Source organism: Narcine bancroftii, chromosome 13 (assembly GCF_036971445.1).
Source record: "Narcine bancroftii isolate sNarBan1 chromosome 13, sNarBan1.hap1, whole genome shotgun sequence".
Classification (NCBI taxonomy): Eukaryota; Metazoa; Chordata; class Chondrichthyes; order Torpediniformes; family Narcinidae; genus Narcine; species Narcine bancroftii.
This window is the reverse complement of record NC_091481.1, coordinates 91,966,412-91,984,504: the sequence shown is the minus strand read 5'-3', so window position 1 is coordinate 91,984,504 and position 18,093 is coordinate 91,966,412.

Genomic DNA, 18,093 nt, shown 5'->3' with positions numbered 1-18,093 from the left:
GGAATCAGAGATACGGAAAGAGAGGCGTGGAATCAGAGGCTCGGAATCAGAGGCAGGGAATGAGAGGCAGGGAATCAGAGGCAGGGAATCAGAGGCAGGCAATCAGAGGCAGGGAATCTGATGCAGGGAATCTGAGGCGGGGAATCTGAGGCGGGGAATCTGAGGCGGGGAATCTGAGGCGGGGAATCTGAGGCGGGGAATCTGAGGCGGGGTATCTGAGGCGGGGAATCTGAGGAGGGGAATCTGAGGCGGGGAATCTGAGGCGGGGAATCTGAGGCGGGGAATCTGAGGCGGGGAATCTGAGGCGGGGAATCTGAGGCGGGGAATCTGAGGCGGGGTATCTGAGGCAGGGAATCTCAGGCAGGGAATCAGAGCCGGGGAATCTGAGGCGGGGAATCAGAGGCGGGGAATCAGAGGCGGGGAATCAGAGGCGGGGAATCAGAGGCGGGGAATCTGAGGCAGGGAATCAGAGGCGGGGAATCAGAGGCAGGGAATCAGAGGCGGGGAATCAGAGGCATGGAATCAGAGGCGGTTTATCAGTGGGGGCAAATGAGATGTGGGAAACTAGATGCAGAGAATGAGGCACCGAAATAGAGGTAGGCAAAGAGAGGCAGGGTATCAGAGGCAGGGAATCAGAGGCGGGGAATCAGAGACACGGAAAGAGAGGCGTGGAATCAGAGGTGCGGAATCAGAGGCAGGGAATGAGAGGCAGGGAATCAGAGGCAGGGAATCAGAGGCAGGGAATCAGAGGCAGGGAATCAGAGGCAGGGAATCAGAGGAAGGCAATCAGAGGCAGGGAATCTGAGGCAGGGAATCTGAGGCGGGGAATCTGAGGAGGGGAATTTGAGGCGGGGAATCTGAGATGGGGAATCTGAGGCGGGGAATCTGAGGCGGGGAATCTGAGGCGGGGAATCTGAGGCAGGGAATCTGAGGTGGGGAATCTCAGGCAGGGAATCTTAGGCAGGGAATCAGAGCCGGGAAATCTGAGGCGGGGAATCAGAGGCGGGGAATCAGAGGCGGGGAAACAGAGGCAGGGAATCAGAGGCGGGGAATCAGAGGCGGGGAATCAGAGGCGGGGAATATGAGGCGGGGAATCAGAGGCGGGGAATCAGAGGCAGGGAATCTGAGGCAGGGAATCTGAGGCAGGGAATCTGAGGCAGGGAATCTGAGGCAGGGAATCAGAGGTGGGGAATCAGAGGCAGGGAATCAGAGGCGGGGAATCAGAGGCGGGGAATCAGAGGCATGGAATCAGAGGCGGGTAATCAGAGGGGGCAAATGAGATGTGGGAAACTAGATGCAGAGAAAGTGGCACCGAAATAGAGGCAGGCAAAGAGAGGCAGGGTATCAGAGGCAGGGAATCAGAGGCGGGGAATCAGAGATACGGAAAGAGAGGCGTGGAATCAGAGGCTCGGAATCAGAGGCAGGGAATGAGAGGCAGGGAATCAGAGGCAGGGAATCAGAGGCAGGCAATCAGAGGCAGGGAATCTGAGGCAGGGAATCTGAGGCGGGGAATCTGAGGCGGGGAATCTGAGGCGGGGAATCTGAGGCGGGGAATCTGAGGCGGGGAATCTGAGGCGGGGAATCTGAGGTGGGGAATCTGAGGCGGGGAATCTGAGGCGGGGAATCTGAGGCGGGGAATCTGAGGCGGGGAATCTGAGGCGGGGAATCTGAGGCGGGGTATCTGAGGCAGGGAATCTCAGGCAGGGAATCAGAGCCGGGGAATCTGAGGCGGGGAATCAGAGGCGGGGAATCAGAGGCGGGGAAACAGAGGCAGGGAATCAGAGGCGCGGAATCAGAGGTGGGGAATCAGAGGCGGGGAATAAGAGCTGGGGAATCAAAGGCGGGGAATCAGAGGCAGGGAATCCGAGGCAGGGAATCTGAGGCAGGGAATCTGAGGCAGGGAATCAGAGGCGGGGAATCAGAGGCAGGCAATCAGAGGCGGGGAATCAGAGGCAGGGAATCTGAGGCAGGGAATCTGATGCAGGGAATCAGAGCCGGGGAATCTGAGGCAGGGAATCAGAGGTGGGGAATCAGAGGCGGGGAATCAGAGGCGGGGAATCAGAGGCAGGGAATCTGAGGCAGGGAATCTGATGCAGGGAATCAGAGCCGGGGAATCTGAGGCAGGGAATCAGAGGTGGGGAATAAGAGGCGGGGAATCAGAGGCGGGGAATCAGAGGCAGGGAATCTGAGGCGGGGAATCTCAGGCAGGGATCTCAGGTAGGGAATCAGAGCCAGGAAATATGAGGCGGGGAATCAGAGGCGGGGAATCAGAGGCGGGGAAACAGAGGCAGGGAATCAGAGGCGGAGAATCAGAGGCGGGGAATCAGAGGTGGGGAATAAGAGGCGGGGAATCAGAGGCGGGGAATCAGAGGCAGGGAATCTGAGGCAGGGAATCTGAGGCAGGGAATCTGAGGCAGGGAATCTGAGGCGGGGAATCAGAGTTGGGGAATCTGAGGCGGGGAATCAGAGGCGGGGAATCAGAGGCGGAGAATCAGAGGCGGGGAATCAGAGGCGGCGAATGAGAGGCGGGGAATCAGAGGCGGGGAATCTGAGGCAGTGAATCAGAGGCGGGTTATCAGAGGGGGCAAATGAGATGTGGGAAACTAGATGCAGAGAAAGAAGCACGGAAATAGAGGCAGGCAAAGAGAGGCTGGGTATCAGAGGCAGGGAATCAGAGGCGGGGAATCAGAGACACGGAAATAGAGGCGTGGAATCAGAGGTGCGGAATCAGAGGCAGGGAATCAGAGGCAGGGAATCAGAGGCAGGGAATCAGAGGCAGGGAATCTGAGGCGGGGAATATGAGGCGGCGAATCTGAGGCGGGGAATCTGAGACGGGGAATCTGAGGCGGGGAATCTGAGGCGGGGAATCTGAGGCGGGGAATCTGAGGCGGGGAATCGGAGGCAGGGAATCTGAGGCAGGGAATCTGAGGCGGGGAATCTGAGGCGGTAAATCTGAGTCGGGGTATCTGAGGCAGGGAATCTGAGGAAGGGAACCTGAGGCAGGGAATCTGAGGCGGGGAATCAGAGTTGGGGAATCAGAGGCGGGGAATCAGAGGCGGGGAATCAGAGGCGGAGAATCAGAGGCGGGGAATCTGAGGCAGTGAATCAGAGGCGGGGAATCAGAGACACGGAAAGAGAGGCGTGGAATCAGATGCGCGGAATCAGAGGCAGGGATTCAGAGGCTGGGAATCAGAGGCGGGGAATAAGAGGCGGGGAAGCAGAGGCGGGGAATCGGAGGCAGGGATCTGAGGCAGGGAATCTGAGGCAGGGAATCTGAGGCAGGGAATCTGAGGCAGGGAATCTGAGGCGGGGAATCTGAGGCGGTAAATCTGAGTCGGGGTATCTGAGGCAGGGAATCTGAGGCAGTGAATCAGAGGCATGGAATCAGAGGCGGGTTATCAGAGGGGGCAAATGAGATGTGGGAAACTAGATGCAGAGAAAGAGGCACGGAAATAGAGGCAGGCAAAGAGAGGCTGGGTATCAGAGGCAGGGAATCAGAGGCGGGGAATCAGAGACAAGGAAAGAGAGGCGTGGAATCAGAGGCGCGGAATCAGAGGCAGGGAATCAGAGGCAGGGAATCAGAGGCAGGGAATCAGAGGCAGGCAATCAGAGGCAGGGAATCAGAGGCAGGGAATCAGAGGCGGGGAATCAGAGGCAGGGAATCAGAGGCAGGGAATCAGAGGCAGGGAATCAAATGAAGGGAATCAGATGAAGGGAATCTGAGGCAGGGAATCTGAGGCAGGGAATCTGACGCAGGGAATCTGAGGCGGGGAATCTGAGGCGGGGAATCTGATGCAGGGAATCAGAGCCGGGGAATCTGAGGCAGGGAATCAGAGGTGGGGAATCAGAGGCGGGGAATCAGAGGCGGGGAATAAGAGGCGGGGAATCAGAGGCGGGGAATCAGAGGCAGGGAATCTGAGGCGGGGAATCTCAGGCAGGGATCTCAGGTAGGGAATCAGAGCCAGGAAATATGAGGCGGGGAATCAGAGGCGGGGAATCAGAGGCGGGGAAACAGAGGCAGGGAATCAGAGGCGGGGAATCAGAGGCGGGGAATCAGAGGTGGGGAATAAGAGGCGGGGAATCAGAGGCGGGGAATCAGAGGCAGGGAATCTGAGGCAGGGAATCTGAGGCAGGGAATCTGAGGCAGGGAATCTGAGGCGGGGAATCAGAGTTGGGGAATCAGAGGCGGGGAATCAGAGGCGGGGAATCAGAGGCGGAGAATCAGAGGCGGGGAATCAGAGGCGGCGAATGAGAGGTGGGGAATCAGAGGCGGGGAATCTGAGGCAGTGAATCAGAGGCGGGAAATCAGAGACACGGAAAGAGAGGCGTGGAATCAGATGCGCGCAATCAGAGGCAGGGATTCAGAGGCTGGGAATCAGAGGCGGGGAATAAGAGGCGGGGAAGCAGAGGCGGGGAATCGGAGGCAGGGATCTGAGGCAGGGAATCTGAGGCAGGGAATCTGAGGCAGGGAATCTGAGGCAGGGAATCTGAGGCGGGGAATCTGAGGCGGTAAATCTGAGTCGGGGTATCTGAGGCAGGGAATCTGAGGCAGTGAATCAGAGGCATGGAATCAGAGGCGGGTTATCAGAGGGGGCAAATGAGATGTGGGAAACTAGATGCAGAGAAAGAGACACGGAAATAGAGGCAGGCAAAGAGAGGCAGGGTATCAGAGGCAGGGAATCAGAGGCGGGGAATCATAGACAAGGAAAGAGAGGAGTGGAATCAGAGGTGCGGTATCAGAGGCAGGGAATCAGAGGCAGGGAATCAGAGGCAGGGAATCAGAGGCAGGCAATCAGAGGCAGGGAATCAGAGGCAGGGAATCAGAGGCAGGCAATCAGAGGCAGGGAATCTGAGGCAGGAAATCTGAGGCAGGGAATCTGATGCAGGGAATCAGAGGCAGGGAATCTGAGGCAGGGAATCTGAGGCAGGGAATCTGAGGAGGGGAATCAGAGGCGGGGAATCAGAGGCAGGAAATCAGAGGCAGGGAATCAGAGGCAGGGAATCAGATGAAGGGAATCAGATGAAGGGAATCTGAGGCAGGGAATCTGAGGCAGGGAATCTGAGGCAGGGAATCTGAGGTGTGGATTCTGAGGCGGGGAATCTGAGGCGGGGAATCTGAGGCGGGGAATCTGAGGGAGGGAATTTGAGGCGGGGAATCTGAGGCGGGGAATCTGAGGTGGGGAATCTGAGGCAGGGAATCTGAGGCGTGGATTCTCAGGCATGGAATCTCAGGCAGGGAATCAGAGCCGGGGAATCTGAGGCGGGGAATCAGACGCGGAGAATCAGAGGCGGGGAAACTGAGGCAGGGAATCAGAGGCGGGGAATCAGAGGCGGGGAATCAGAGGCGGGGAATAAGAGGCGGGGAATCAGAGGCGGGGTATCAGAGGTAGGGAATCTGAGGCAAGGAATCTGAGGCAGGGAATCTGAGGCAGGGAATCAGAGGCGGGGAATCAGAGGCGGGGAATCAGAGGGGGCAAATGAGATGTGGGAAACTAGATGCAGAGAAAGAAGCACGGAAATAGAGGCAGGCAAAGAGAGGCTGGGTATCAGAGGCAGGGAATCAGAGGCGGGGAATCAGAGACACGGAAATAGAGGCGTGGAATCAGAGGTGCGGAATCAGAGGCAGGGAATCAGAGGCAGGGAATCAGAGGCAGGGAATCAGAGGCAGGGAATCTGAGGCGGGGAATATGAGGCGGCGAATCTGAGGCGGGGAATCTGAGACGGGGCATCTGAGGCGGGGAATCTGAGGCGGGGAATCTGAGGCGGGGAATCTGAGGCGGGGAATCGGAGGCAGGGAATCTGAGGCAGGGAATCTGAGGCAGGGAATCTGAGGAAGGGAATCTGAGGCAGGGAATCTGAGGCGGGGAATCTGAGGCGGTAAATCTGAGTCGGGGTATCTGAGGCAGGGGATCTGAGGCAGTGAATCAGAGGCATGGAATCAGAGGCGGGTTATCAGAGGGGGCAAATGAGATGTGGGAAACTAGATGCAGAGAAAGAGGCACGGAAATAGAGGCAGGCAAAGAGAGGCTGGGTATCAGAGGCAGGGAATCAGAGGCGGGGAATCAGAGACAAGGAAAGAGAGGCGTGGAATCAGAGGCGCGGAATCAGAGGCAGGGAATCAGAGGCAGGGAATCAGAGGCAGGGAATCAGAGGCAGGGAATCAGAGGCAGGGAATCAGAGGCAGGGAATCAGAGGCGGGGAATCAGAGGCAGGGAATCAGAGGCAGGGAATCAGAGGCAGGGAATCAAATGAAGGGCATCAGATGAAGGGAATCTGAGGCAGGGAATCTGAGGCAGGGAATCTGACGCAGGGAATCTGAGGCGGGGAATCTGAGGCGGGGAATCTGAGGCGGGGAATCTGAGGCGGGGAATCTGAGGCAGTGAATCTGAGGCGGGGAATCTGAGGCGGGGAATCTGAGGCGGGGAATCTGAGGCAGGGAATCTGAGGCGGGGATTCTGAGGCATGGAATCTCAGGCAGGGAATCACAGCCGGGGAATCTGAGGCGGGGAATCAGACGCGGGGAATCAGAGGCAGGGAAACAGAGGCAGGGAATCAGAGGCGGGGAATCAGAGGCGGGGAATCAGAGGCAGGGAATAAGAGGCGGGGTATCAGAGGCGGGAATCAGAGGCAGGGAATCTGAGGCAAGGAATCTGAGGCAGGGAATCTGAGGCAGGGAATCAGAGGCGGGGAATCAGAGGCGGGGAATCAGAGGCATGGAATCAGAGGTGGGTTATCAGAGGGGGCAAATGAGATGTGGGAAACTAGATGCAGAGGAAGAGGCACGGAAATAGAGGCAGGCAAAGAGAGGCAGTGTATCAGAGGCACGGAATCAGAGGCGGGGAATCAGAGACACGGTCAGAGAGGCGTGGAATCAGAGGTGCGGAATCAGAGGCAGGGAATCAGAGGCAGGGAATCAGAGGCAGGGAATCAGAGGCAGGGAATCAGAGGCAGGGAATCAGAGGCAGGGAATCAGATGAAGGCAATCAGAGGCAGGGAATCTGAGGCAGGGAATCTGAGGCGGGGAATCTGAGGCGGGGAATCTGAGGCGGGGAATCTGAGACGGGGAACCTGAGGCGGGGAATCTGAGGCGTGGAATCTGAGGCGGGGAATCTGAGGCGGGGAATCTGAGGCAGGGAATCTCATGCGGGGAATCTCAGGCAGGGAATCTCAGGCAGGGAATCAGAGCCGGGAAATCTGAGGCGGGGAATCAGAGGCGGGGAATCAGAGGCGGGCAAACAGAGGCAGGGAATCAGAGGCGGGGAATCAGAGGCGGGGAATCAGAGGCGGGGAATAAGAGGCGGGGAATCAGAGGTGGGGAATCAGAGGCAGGGAATCTGAGGCAGGGAATCTGAGGCAGGGAATCTGAGGCAGGGAATCTGAGGCAGTGAATCAGAGGCGGGGAATCAAAAGCAGGGAATCAGAGGTGGGGAATCAAAGGCGGGGAATCAGAGGCATGGAATCAGAGGCGGGTTATCAGAGGGGGCAAATGAGATGTGGGAAACTAGATGCAGAGAAAAAGGCACCGAAATAGAGGCAGGCAAAGAGAGGCAGGGAATCAGAGGCGGGGAATCTGAGGCGGGGTATCTCAGCCAGGGAATAAGAGTCGGGGAATCTGAGGCGGGGAATCAGAGGCGGGGAATCAGAGGCGGGGAAACAGAGGCAGGGAATCAGAGGCGGGGATTCAGAGGCGGGGAATCAGAGGCGGGGAATCAGAGGCGGGGAATAAGAGGCGGGGAATCAAAGGAGGGGAATCAGAGACGGGGAATCTGAGGCAGGGAATCTGAGGCAGGGAATCTGAGGCAGGGAATCAGAGGCGGGGAATCAGAGGCAGGGAATCAGAGGCATGGAATCAGAGGCAGGGAATCTGAGGCAGGGAATCTGACGCAGGGAATCAGAGCCGGGGAATCTGAGGCAGGGAATCAGAGGCGGGGAATCAGAGGCGGGGAATCAGAGGCGGGGAATAAGAGGCAGGGAATCAGAGGTGGGGAATCAGAAGCAGGGAATCTGAGGCAGGGAATCTGAGGCAGGGAATCTGAGGCAGGGAATCAGAGGCGGGGAATCAGAGGCAGGGAATCAGAGGCGGGGAATCAGAGGCGGGGAATCAGCAGGAGGAAAAGAGATGTGGGGAAAGAGAGGCAGAGAAAGAGGCGCGGAAATAGAGGCAGGGAAAGAGAGGCGGGGAATGAAAGGTGGGGAATCAGAGGCGGGGAAACAGGCGGGTAAACAGAGGCAGTTAAACATAGGTGGATAAATAGAGGCGGGGAAAGAGGCGGGCAAAACATAGTGGTTGGAACTTGTGTGTTTAAAATGAGGTACACAAAACAGATCAAACAGTGTTGTTGAAATTGAGGGAGGGAAAGACAGGCACGGAAAGAGTGGAGGGGAAAGAGTGGAGGCGAAAGAGAGGCGTCGAGACAGAGGTGGGGAATCAGAGGCGGGGAATCAGAGGCGGTGAAACAGGTGAATAAACAGAGGCTGGTAAACATAGGCGGAAAAATAGAGGCGGGGAAAGTGTTGGGTGAAACATAGTGGTTGGAACTTGTGTGTTGAAAATGAGGTACACAGAACAGATCAAACAGAGTTGTTGAAATTGAGGGAGGGAAAGAGAGGCGCGGAAAGAGTGTAGGGGAAATAGCTGAGGCGAAAGAGAGGCATATAGACAGTGGTGGGGAATCAGAGGCGGGGAATCAGAGGCAGGGGTCAGAGGCGGGGAATCAGAGGCGGGGAATAAGAGGCCTGGAATCAGAGGCGGGGAATTAGAGGCGTGGAATCAGAGGCGGGGATTCAGAGGCGGGGATTCAGAGGCTGGGTATCAGAGGCGGGGAATCAGAGGCGGGGAATCAGAGGCGGGGAATCGGAGGCAGGGAATCTGAGGCAGGGAATCTGAGGCATGGAATCTGAGGCAGGGAATCTGAGGCAGGGAATCTGAGGCAGGGAATCTGAGGCAGTGAATCAGAGGCGGGGAATCAGAGACACGGAAAGAGAGGCGTGGAATCAGATGCGCGGAATCAGAGGCAGGGATTCAGAGGCTGGAAATCAGAGGCGGGGAATAAGAGGCGGGGAAGCAGAGGCGGGGAATCGGAGGCAGGGATCTGAGGCAGGGAATCTGAGGCAGGGAATCTGAGGCAGGGAATCTGAGGCAGGGAATCTGAGGCAGGGAATCTGAGGCGGTAAATCTGAGTCGGGGTATCTGAGGCAGGGAATCTGAGGCAGTGAATCAGAGGCATGGAATGAGAGGCGGGTTATCAGTGGGGGCAAATGAGATGTGGGAAACTAGATGCAGAGAAAGAGACACGGAAATAGAGGCAGGCAAAGAGAGGCAGGGTATCAGAGGCAGGGAATCAGAGGCGGGGAATCATAGACAAGGAAAGAGAGGAGTGGAATCAGAGGTGCGGTATCAGAGGCAGGGAATCAGAGGCAGGGAATCAGAGGCAGGGAATCAGAGGCAGGCAATCAGAGGCAGGGAATCAGAGGCAGGGAATCAGAGGCAGGCAATCAGAGGCAGGGAATCTGAGGCAGGGAATCTGATGCAGGGAATCAGAGGCAGGGAATCTGAGGCAGGGAATCTGAGGCAGGGAATCTGAGGAGGGGAATCAGAGGCGGGGAATCAGAGGCAGGAAATCAGAGGCAGGGAATCAGAGGCAGGGAATCAGATGAAGGGAATCAGATGAAGGGAATCTGAGGCAGGGAATCTGAGGCAGGGAATCTGAGGCAGGGAATCTGAGGTGTGGATTCTGAGGCGGGGAATCTGAGGCGGGGAATCTGAGGCGGGGAATCTGAGGGAGGGAATTTGAGGCGGGGAATCTGAGGCGGGGAATCTGAGGTGGGGAATCTGAGGCAGGGAATCTGAGGCGTGGATTCTCAGGCATGGAATCTCAGGCAGGGAATCAGAGCCGGGGAATCTGAGGCGGGGAATCAGACGCGGAGAATCAGAGGCGGGGAAACAGAGGCAGGGAATCAGAGGCGGGGAATCAGAGGCGGGGAATCAGAGGCGGGGAATAAGAGGCGGGGAATCAGAGGCGGGGTATCAGAGGCAGGGAATCTGAGGCAAGGAATCTGAGGCAGGGAATCTGAGGCAGGGAATCAGAGGCGGGGAATCAGAGGCGGGGAATCAGAGGCAGGGAATCAGAGGCAGGGAATCAGAGGCAGGGAATCTGAGGCGGGGAATATGAGGCGGCGAATCTGAGGCGGGGAATCTGAGACGGGGAATCTGAGGCGGGGAATCTGAGGCGGGGAATCTGAGGCGGGGAATCTGAGGCGGGGAATCGGAGGCGGGGAATCTGAGGCGGCGAATCTGAGGCGGGGAATCTGAGACGGGGAATCTGAGGCGGGGAATCTGAGGCGGGGAATCTGAGGCGGGGAATCTGAGACGGGGAATCTGAGGCGGGGAATCTGAGGCAGGGAATCTGAGGTGGGGAATCTGAGGCAGGGAATCAGAGGCGGGGAATCATAGACAAGGAAAGAGAGGAGTGGAATCAGAGGTGCGGTATCAGAGGCAGGGAATCAGAGGCAGGGAATCAGAGGCAGGGAATCAGAGGCAGGGAATCAGAGGCGGGGAATCAGAGGTGGGGAATCTGAGGCAGGGTATCTGAGGCAGGGAATCAGAGGCGGGGAATCATAGACAAGGAAAGAGAGGAGTGGAATCAGAGGTGCGGTATCAGAGGCAGGGAATCAGAGGCAGGGAATCAGAGGCAGGGAATCAGAGGCAGGCAATCAGAGGCAGGGAATCAGAGGCAGGGAATCAGAGGCAGGCAATCAGAGGCAGGGAATCTGAGGCAGGGAATCTGAGGCAGGGAATCTGATGCAGGGAATCAGAGGCAGGGAATCTGAGGCAGGGAATCTGAGGCAGGGAATCTGAGGAGGGGAATCAGAGGCGGGGAATCAGAGGCAGGAAATCAGAGGCAGGGAATCAGAGGCAGGGAATCAGATGAAGGGAATCAGATGAAGGGAATCTGAGGCAGGGAATCTGAGGCAGGGAATCTGAGGCAGGGAATCTGAGGTGTGGATTCTGAGGCGGGGAATCTGAGGCGGGGAATCTGAGGCGGGGAATCTGAGGGAGGGAATTTGAGGCGGGGAATCTGAGGCGGGGAATCTGAGGTGGGGAATCTGAGGCAGGGAATCTGAGGCGTGGATTCTCAGGCATGGAATCTCAGGCAGGGAATCAGACGCGGAGAATCAGAGGCGGGGAAACAGAGGCAGGGAATCAGAGGCGGGGAATCAGAGGCGGGGAATCAGAGGCGGGGAATAAGAGGCGGGGAATCAGAGGCGGGGTATCAGAGGCAGGGAATCTGAGGCAAGGAATCTGAGGCAGGGAATCTGAGGCAGGGAATCAGAGGCGGGGAATCAGAGGCGGGGAATCAGAGGGGGCAAATGAGATGTGGGAAACTAGATGCAGAGAAAGAAGCACGGAAATAGAGGCAGGCAAAGAGAGGCTGGGTATCAGAGGCAGGGAATCAGAGGCGGGGAATCAGAGACACGGAAATAGAGGCATGGAATCAGAGGTGCGGAATCAGAGGCAGGGAATCAGAGGCAGGGAATCAGAGGCAGGGAATCAGAGGCAGGGAATCTGAGTCGGGGAATATGAGGCGGCGAATCTGAGGCGGGGAATCTGAGACGGGGAATCTGAGGCGGGGAATCTGAGGCGGGGAATCTGAGGCGGGGAATCTGAGGCGGGGAATCGGAGGCAGGGAATCTGAGGCAGGGAATCTGAGGCAGGGAATCTGAGGAAGGGAATCTGAGGCAGGGAATCTGAGGCGGGGAATCTGAGGCGGTAAATCTGAGTCGGGGTATCTGAGGCAGGGGATCTGAGGCAGTGAATCAGAGGCATGGAATCAGAGGTGGGTTATCAGAGGGGGCAAATGAGATGTGGGAAACTAGATGCAGAGAAAGAGGCACGGAAATAGAGGCAGGCAAAGAGAGGCTGGGTATCAGAGGCAGGGAATCAGAGGTGGGGAATCAGAGACAAGGAAAGAAAGGCGTGGAATCAGAGGCGCGGAATCAGAGGCAGGGAATCAGAGGCAGGGAATCAGAGGCAGGGAATCAGCTGCAGGCAATCAGAGGCAGGGAATCAGAGGCAGGGAATCAGAGGCGGGGAATCAGAGGCAGGGAATCAGAGGCAGGGAATCAGAGGCAGGGAATCAAATTAAGGGAATCAGATGAAGGGAATCTGAGGCAGGGAATCTGAGGCAGGGAATCTGACGCAGGGAATCTGAGGCGGGGAATCTGAGGCGGGGAATCTGAGGCGGGGAATCTGAGGCGGGGAATCTGAGGCAGTGAATCTGAGGCGGGGAATCTGAGGCGGGGAATCTGAGGCGGGGAATCTGAGGCAGGGAATCTGAGGCGGGGATTCTGAGGCATGGAATCTCAGGCAGGGAATCACAGCCGGGGAATCTGAGGCGGGGAATCAGACGCGGGGAATCAGAGGCAGGGAAACAGAGGCAGGGAATCAGAGGCGGGGAATCAGAGGCGGGGAATCAGAGGCAGGGAATAAGAGGCGGGGTATCAGAGGCGGGAATCAGAGGCAGGGAATCTGAGGCAAGGAATCTGAGGCAGGGAATCTGAGGCAGGGAATCAGAGGCGGGGAATCAGAGGCGGGGAATCAGAGGCATGGAATCAGAGGTGGGTTATCAGAGGGGGCAAATGAGATGTGGGAAACTAGATGCAGAGGAAGAGGCACGGAAATAGAGGCAGGCAAAGAGAGGCAGGGTATCAGAGGCAGGGAATCAGAGGCGGGGAATCAGAGACACGGTCAGAGAGGCGTGGAATCAGAGGTGCGGAATCAGAGGCAGGGAATCAGAGGCAGGGAATCAGAGGCAGGGAATCAGAGGCAGGGAATCAGAGGCAGGGAATCAGAGGCAGGGAATCAGATGAAGGCAATCAGAGGCAGGGAATCTGAGGCAGGGAATCTGAGGCGGGGAATCTGAGGCGGGGAATCTGAGGCGGGGAATCTGAGACGGGGAACCTGAGGCGGGGAATCTGAGGCGGGGAATCTGAGGCGGGGAATCTGAGGCGGGGAATCTGAGGCAGGGAATCTCATGCGGGGAATCTCAGGCAGGGAATCTCAGGCAGGGAATCAGAGCCGGGAAATCTGAGGCGGGGAATCAGAGGTGGGGAATCAGAGGCGGGGAAACAGAGGCAGGGAATCAGAGGCGGGGAATCAGAGGCGGGGAATCAGAGGCGGGGAATAAGAGGCGGGGAATCAGAGGTGGGGAATCAGAGGCAGGGAATCTGAGGCAGGGAATCTGAGGCAGGGAATCTGAGGCAGGGAATCTGAGGCAGTGAATCAGAGGCGGGGAATCAAAAGCAGGGAATCAGAGGTGGGGAATCAAAGGCGGGGAATCAGAGGCATGGAATCAGAGGCGGGTTATCAGAGGGGGCAAATGAGATGTGGGAAACTAGATGCAGAGAAAAAGGCACCGAAATAGAGGCAGGCAAAGAGAGGCAGGGAATCAGAGGCGGGGAATCTGAGGCGGGGTATCTCAGCCAGGGAATAAGAGTCGGGGAATCTGAGGCGGGGAATCAGAGGCGGGGAATCAGAGGCGGGGAAACAGAGGCAGGGAATCAGAGGCGGGGATTCAGAGGCGGGGAATCAGAGGCGGGGAATCAGAGGCGGGGAATAAGAGGCGGGGAATCAAAGGAGGGGAATCAGAGGCGGGGAATCTGAGGCAGGGAATCTGAGGCAGGGAATCTGAGGCAGGGAATCAGAGGCGGGGAATCAGAGGCAGGGAATCAGAGGCATGGAATCAGAGGCAGGGAATCTGAGGCAGGGAATCTGATGCAGGGAATCAGAGCCGGGGAATCTGAGGCAGGGAATCAGAGGCGGGGAATCAGAGGCGGGGAATCAGAGGCGGGGAATAAGAGGCAGGGAATCAGAGGTGGGGAATCAGAAGCAGGGAATCTGAGGCAGGGAATCTAAGGCAGGGAATCTGAGGCAGGGAATCAGAGGCGGGGATTCAGAGGCAGGGAATCAGAGGCGGGGAATCAGAGGCGGGGAATCAGCGGGAGGAAAAGAGATGTGGGGAAAGAGAGGCAGAGAAAGAGTCGCGGAAATAGAGGCAGGGAAAGAGAGGCGGGGAATGAAAGGTGGGGAATCAGAGGCGGGGAAACAGGCGGGTAAACAGAGGCAGTTAAACATAGGTGGATAAATAGAGGCGGGGAAAGAGGCGGGCAAAACATAGTGGTTGGAACTTGTGTGTTTAAAATGAGGTACACAAAACAGATCAAACAGTGTTGTTGAAATTGAGGGAGGGAAAGACAGGCACGGAAAGAGTGGAGGGGAAAGAGTGGAGGTGAAAGAGAGGCGTCGAGACAGAGGTGGGGAATCAGAGGCGGGGAATCAGAGGCGGTGAAACAGGTGAATAAACAGAGGCTGGTAAACATAGGCGGAAAAATAGAGGCGGGGAAAGTGATGGGTGAAACATAGTGGTTGGACCTTGTGTGTTGAAAATGAGTTACACAGAACAGATCAAACAGAGTTGTTGAAATTGAGGGAGGGAAAGAGAGGCGCGGAAAGAGTGTAGGGGAAAAAGCTGAGGCGAAAGAGAGGCATATAGACAGTGGTGGGGAATCAGAGGCGGGGAATCAGAGGCGGGGAATCAGAGGCGGGCAATCAGTGGCAGGCAATCAGAGGTGGGGAATCAGAGGCGGGGAATAAGAGGCCTGGAATCAGAGGCGGGGAATTAGAGGCGTGGAATCAGAGGCGGGGATTCAGAGGCGGGGATTCAGAGGCTGGGTATCAGAGGCGGGGAATCAGAGGCGGGGAATCAGAGGCGGGGAATCGGAGGCAGGGAATCTGAGGCAGGGAATCTGAGGCATGGAATCTGAGGCAGGGAATCTGAGGCAGGGAATCTGAGGCAGGGAATCTGAGGCGGGGAATCTGAGGTGGTAAATCTGAGTCGGGGTATCTGAGGCAGGGAATTTGAGGCGTGTTATCAGAGGGGGCAAATGAGATGTGGGAAACTAGATGCAGAGAAAGAGGGACGGAAATAGAGGCAGGCAAAGAGAGGCAGGGTATCAGAGGAAGGGAATCAGAGGCGGGGAATCAGAGACAAGGAAAGAGAGGCGTGGAATCAGAGGTGCGGAATCAGAGGCAGGGAATCAGAGGCAGGGAATCAGAGGCAGGGAATCAGAGGCAGGCAATAAGAGGCAGGGAATCAGTGGCAGGCAATCAGAGGCAGGGAATCTGAGGCAGGGAATCTGAGGCGGGGAATCTGAGGCGGAGAATCTGAGCCGGGGAATCTGAGGCGGAGAATCTGAGGCGGGGAATCTGAGGCGGGGAATCTGAGGTGGGGAATCTGAGGTGGGGAATCTGAGGCGGGGAATCTGAGGCGGGGAATCTGAGGCGGGGAATCTGAGGCGGGGAATCTGAGGCGGGGAATCTGAGGCGGGGAATCTGAGGCGGGATATCTGAGGCGGGTTATCTGAGGCAGGGAATCTCAGACAGGGAATCAGAGTCGGGGAATCTGAGGCGGGGAATCAGAGGCGGGGAATCAGAGGCGGGGAAACAGAGGCAGGGAATCAGAGGCGGGGAATCAGAGGCGGGGAATCAGAGGCGGGGAATAAGAGGCGGGGAAACAAAGGCGGGGAATCAGAGGCGGGGAATCTGAGGCAGGGAATCTGAGGCAGGGAATCTGAGGCAGGGAATCAGAGGCGGGGAATCAGAGGCAGGGAATCAGAGGCGGGGAATCAGAGGCAGGGAATCTGAGGCAGGGACTCTGATGCAGGGAATCAGAGCCGGGGAATCTGAGGCAGGGAATCAGATGCGGGGAATCAGAGGCGGGGAATCAGAGGCGGGGAATAAGAGGCGGGGAATCAGAGGCGGGGAATCAGAAGCATGGAATCTGAGGCAGGGCATCTGAGGCAGGGAATCTGAGGCAGGGAATCAGAGGCGGGGAATCAAAGGCAGGGAATCAGAGGCGGGGAATCAGAGGCGGGGAATCAGCGGGAGGAAAAGAGATGTGGGGAAAGAGAGGCAGAGAAAGAGGCGCGGAAATAGAGGCAGGGAAAGAGAGGCGGGGAATGAAAGGTGGGGAATCAGAGGCGGGGAAACAGGCGGGTAAACAGAGGCAGTTAAACATAGGTGGATAAATAGAGGCGGGGAAAGAGGCGGGCAAAACATGGTGGTTGGAACTTGTGTGTTTAAAATGAGGTACACAAAACAGATCAAACAGTGTTGTTGAAATTGAGGGAGGGAAAGACAGGCACGGAAAGAGTGGAGGGGAAAGAGTGGAGGCGAAAGATAGGCGTCGAGACAGAGGTGTGGAATCAGAGGCGGGGAATCAGAGGCGGTGAAACAGGTGAATAAACAGAGGCGGGTAAACATAGGCGGAAAAATAGAGGCGGGCAAAGTGATGGGTGAAACATAGTGGTTGGAACTTGTGTGTTGAAAATGAGGTACACAGAACAGATCAAACAGAGTTGTTGAAATTGAGGGAGGGAAAGAGAGGCGCGGAAAGAGTGTAGGGGAAAAAGCTGAGGCGAAAGAGAGGCATATAGACAGTGGTGGGGAATCAGAGGCGGGGAATCAGAGGCGGGGAATCAGAGGCGGGCAATCAGTGGCAGGCAATCAGAGGTGGGGAATCAGAGGCGGGGAATAAGAGGCCTGGAATCAGAGGCGGGGAATTAGAGGCGTGGAATCAGAGGCGGGGAATTAGAGGCGGGGAATCAGAGGCGGGGAAACAGAGGCGGGGAATCAGAGGCGGGGATTCAGAGGCGGGGATTCAGAGGCTGGGTATCAGAGGCGGGGAATCAGAGGCGGGGAATCAGAGGCGGGGAATCGGAGGCAGGGAATCTGAGGCAGGGAATCTGAGGCAGGGAATCTGAGGCAGGGAATCTGAGGCACGGTATCTGAGGCAGGGAATCTGAGGCGGGGAATCTGAGGTGGTAAATCTGAGTCGGGGTATCTGAGGCAGGGAATCTGAGGCAGTGAATCAGAGGCATGGAATCAGAGGCGTGTTATCAGAGGGGGCAAATGAGATGTGGGAAACTAGATGCAGAGAAAGAGGCACGGAAATAGAGGCAGGCAAAGAGAGGCAGGGTATCAGAGGCAGGGAATCAGAGGCGGGGAATCAGAGACAAGGAAAGAGAGGCGTGGAATCAGAGGTGCGGAATCAGAGGCAGGGAATCAGAGGAAGGAATCAGAGGCAGGGAATCAGAGGCAGGCAATAAGAGGCAGGGAATCAGAGGCAGGGAATCAGAGGCAGGCAATCAGAGGCAGGGAATCTGAGGCAGGGAATCTGAGGCAGGGAATCTGAGGCAGGGAATCAGAGGCAGGGAATCTGAGGCAGGAAATCTGAGGCAGGGAATCTGAGGCAGGGAATCAGAGGTGGGGAATCAGAGGCAGGAAATCAGAGGCAGGGAATCAGAGGCAGGGAATCAGATGAAGGGAATCAGATGAAGGGAATCTGAGGCAGGGAATCTGAGGCAGGGAATCTGAGGCAGGGAATCTGAGGCAGGGAATCTTAGGCGGGGAATCTGAGGCGGGGAATCTGAGGCGGGGAATCTGAGGCGGGGAATCTGAGGCAGGGAATCTGAGGCGGGGAATCTGAGGCGGGGAATCTGAGGCGGGGAATCTGAGGCAGGGAATCTGAGGCAGGGATTCTGAGGCATGGAATCTCAGGCAGGGAATCAGAGCCGGGGAATCTGAGGCGGGGAATCAGACGCGGGGAATCAGAGGCGGGGAAACAGAGGCAGGGAATCAGAGGCGGGGAATCAGAGGCAGGGAATCAGAGGCGGGGAATAAGAGGTGGGGAATCAGAGGCGGGGAATCAGAGGCAGGGAATCTGAGGCAAGGAATCTGAGGCAGGGAATCTGAGGCAGGGAATCAGAGGCGGGGAATCAGAGGCGGGGAATCAGAGGCGGGGAATCAGAGGCATGGAATCAGAGGCGGGTTATCAGAGGGGACAAATGAGATGTGGGAAACTAGATGCAGAGAAAGAGGCACGGAAATAGAGGCAGGCAAAGAGAGGCAGGGTATCAGAGGCAGGGAATCAGAGGTGGGCAATCAGAGACACGGAAAGAGAGGCGTGGAATCAGAGGTGCGGAATCAGAGGCAGGGAATTAGAGGCAGGGAATCAGAGGCAGGGAATCAGAGGC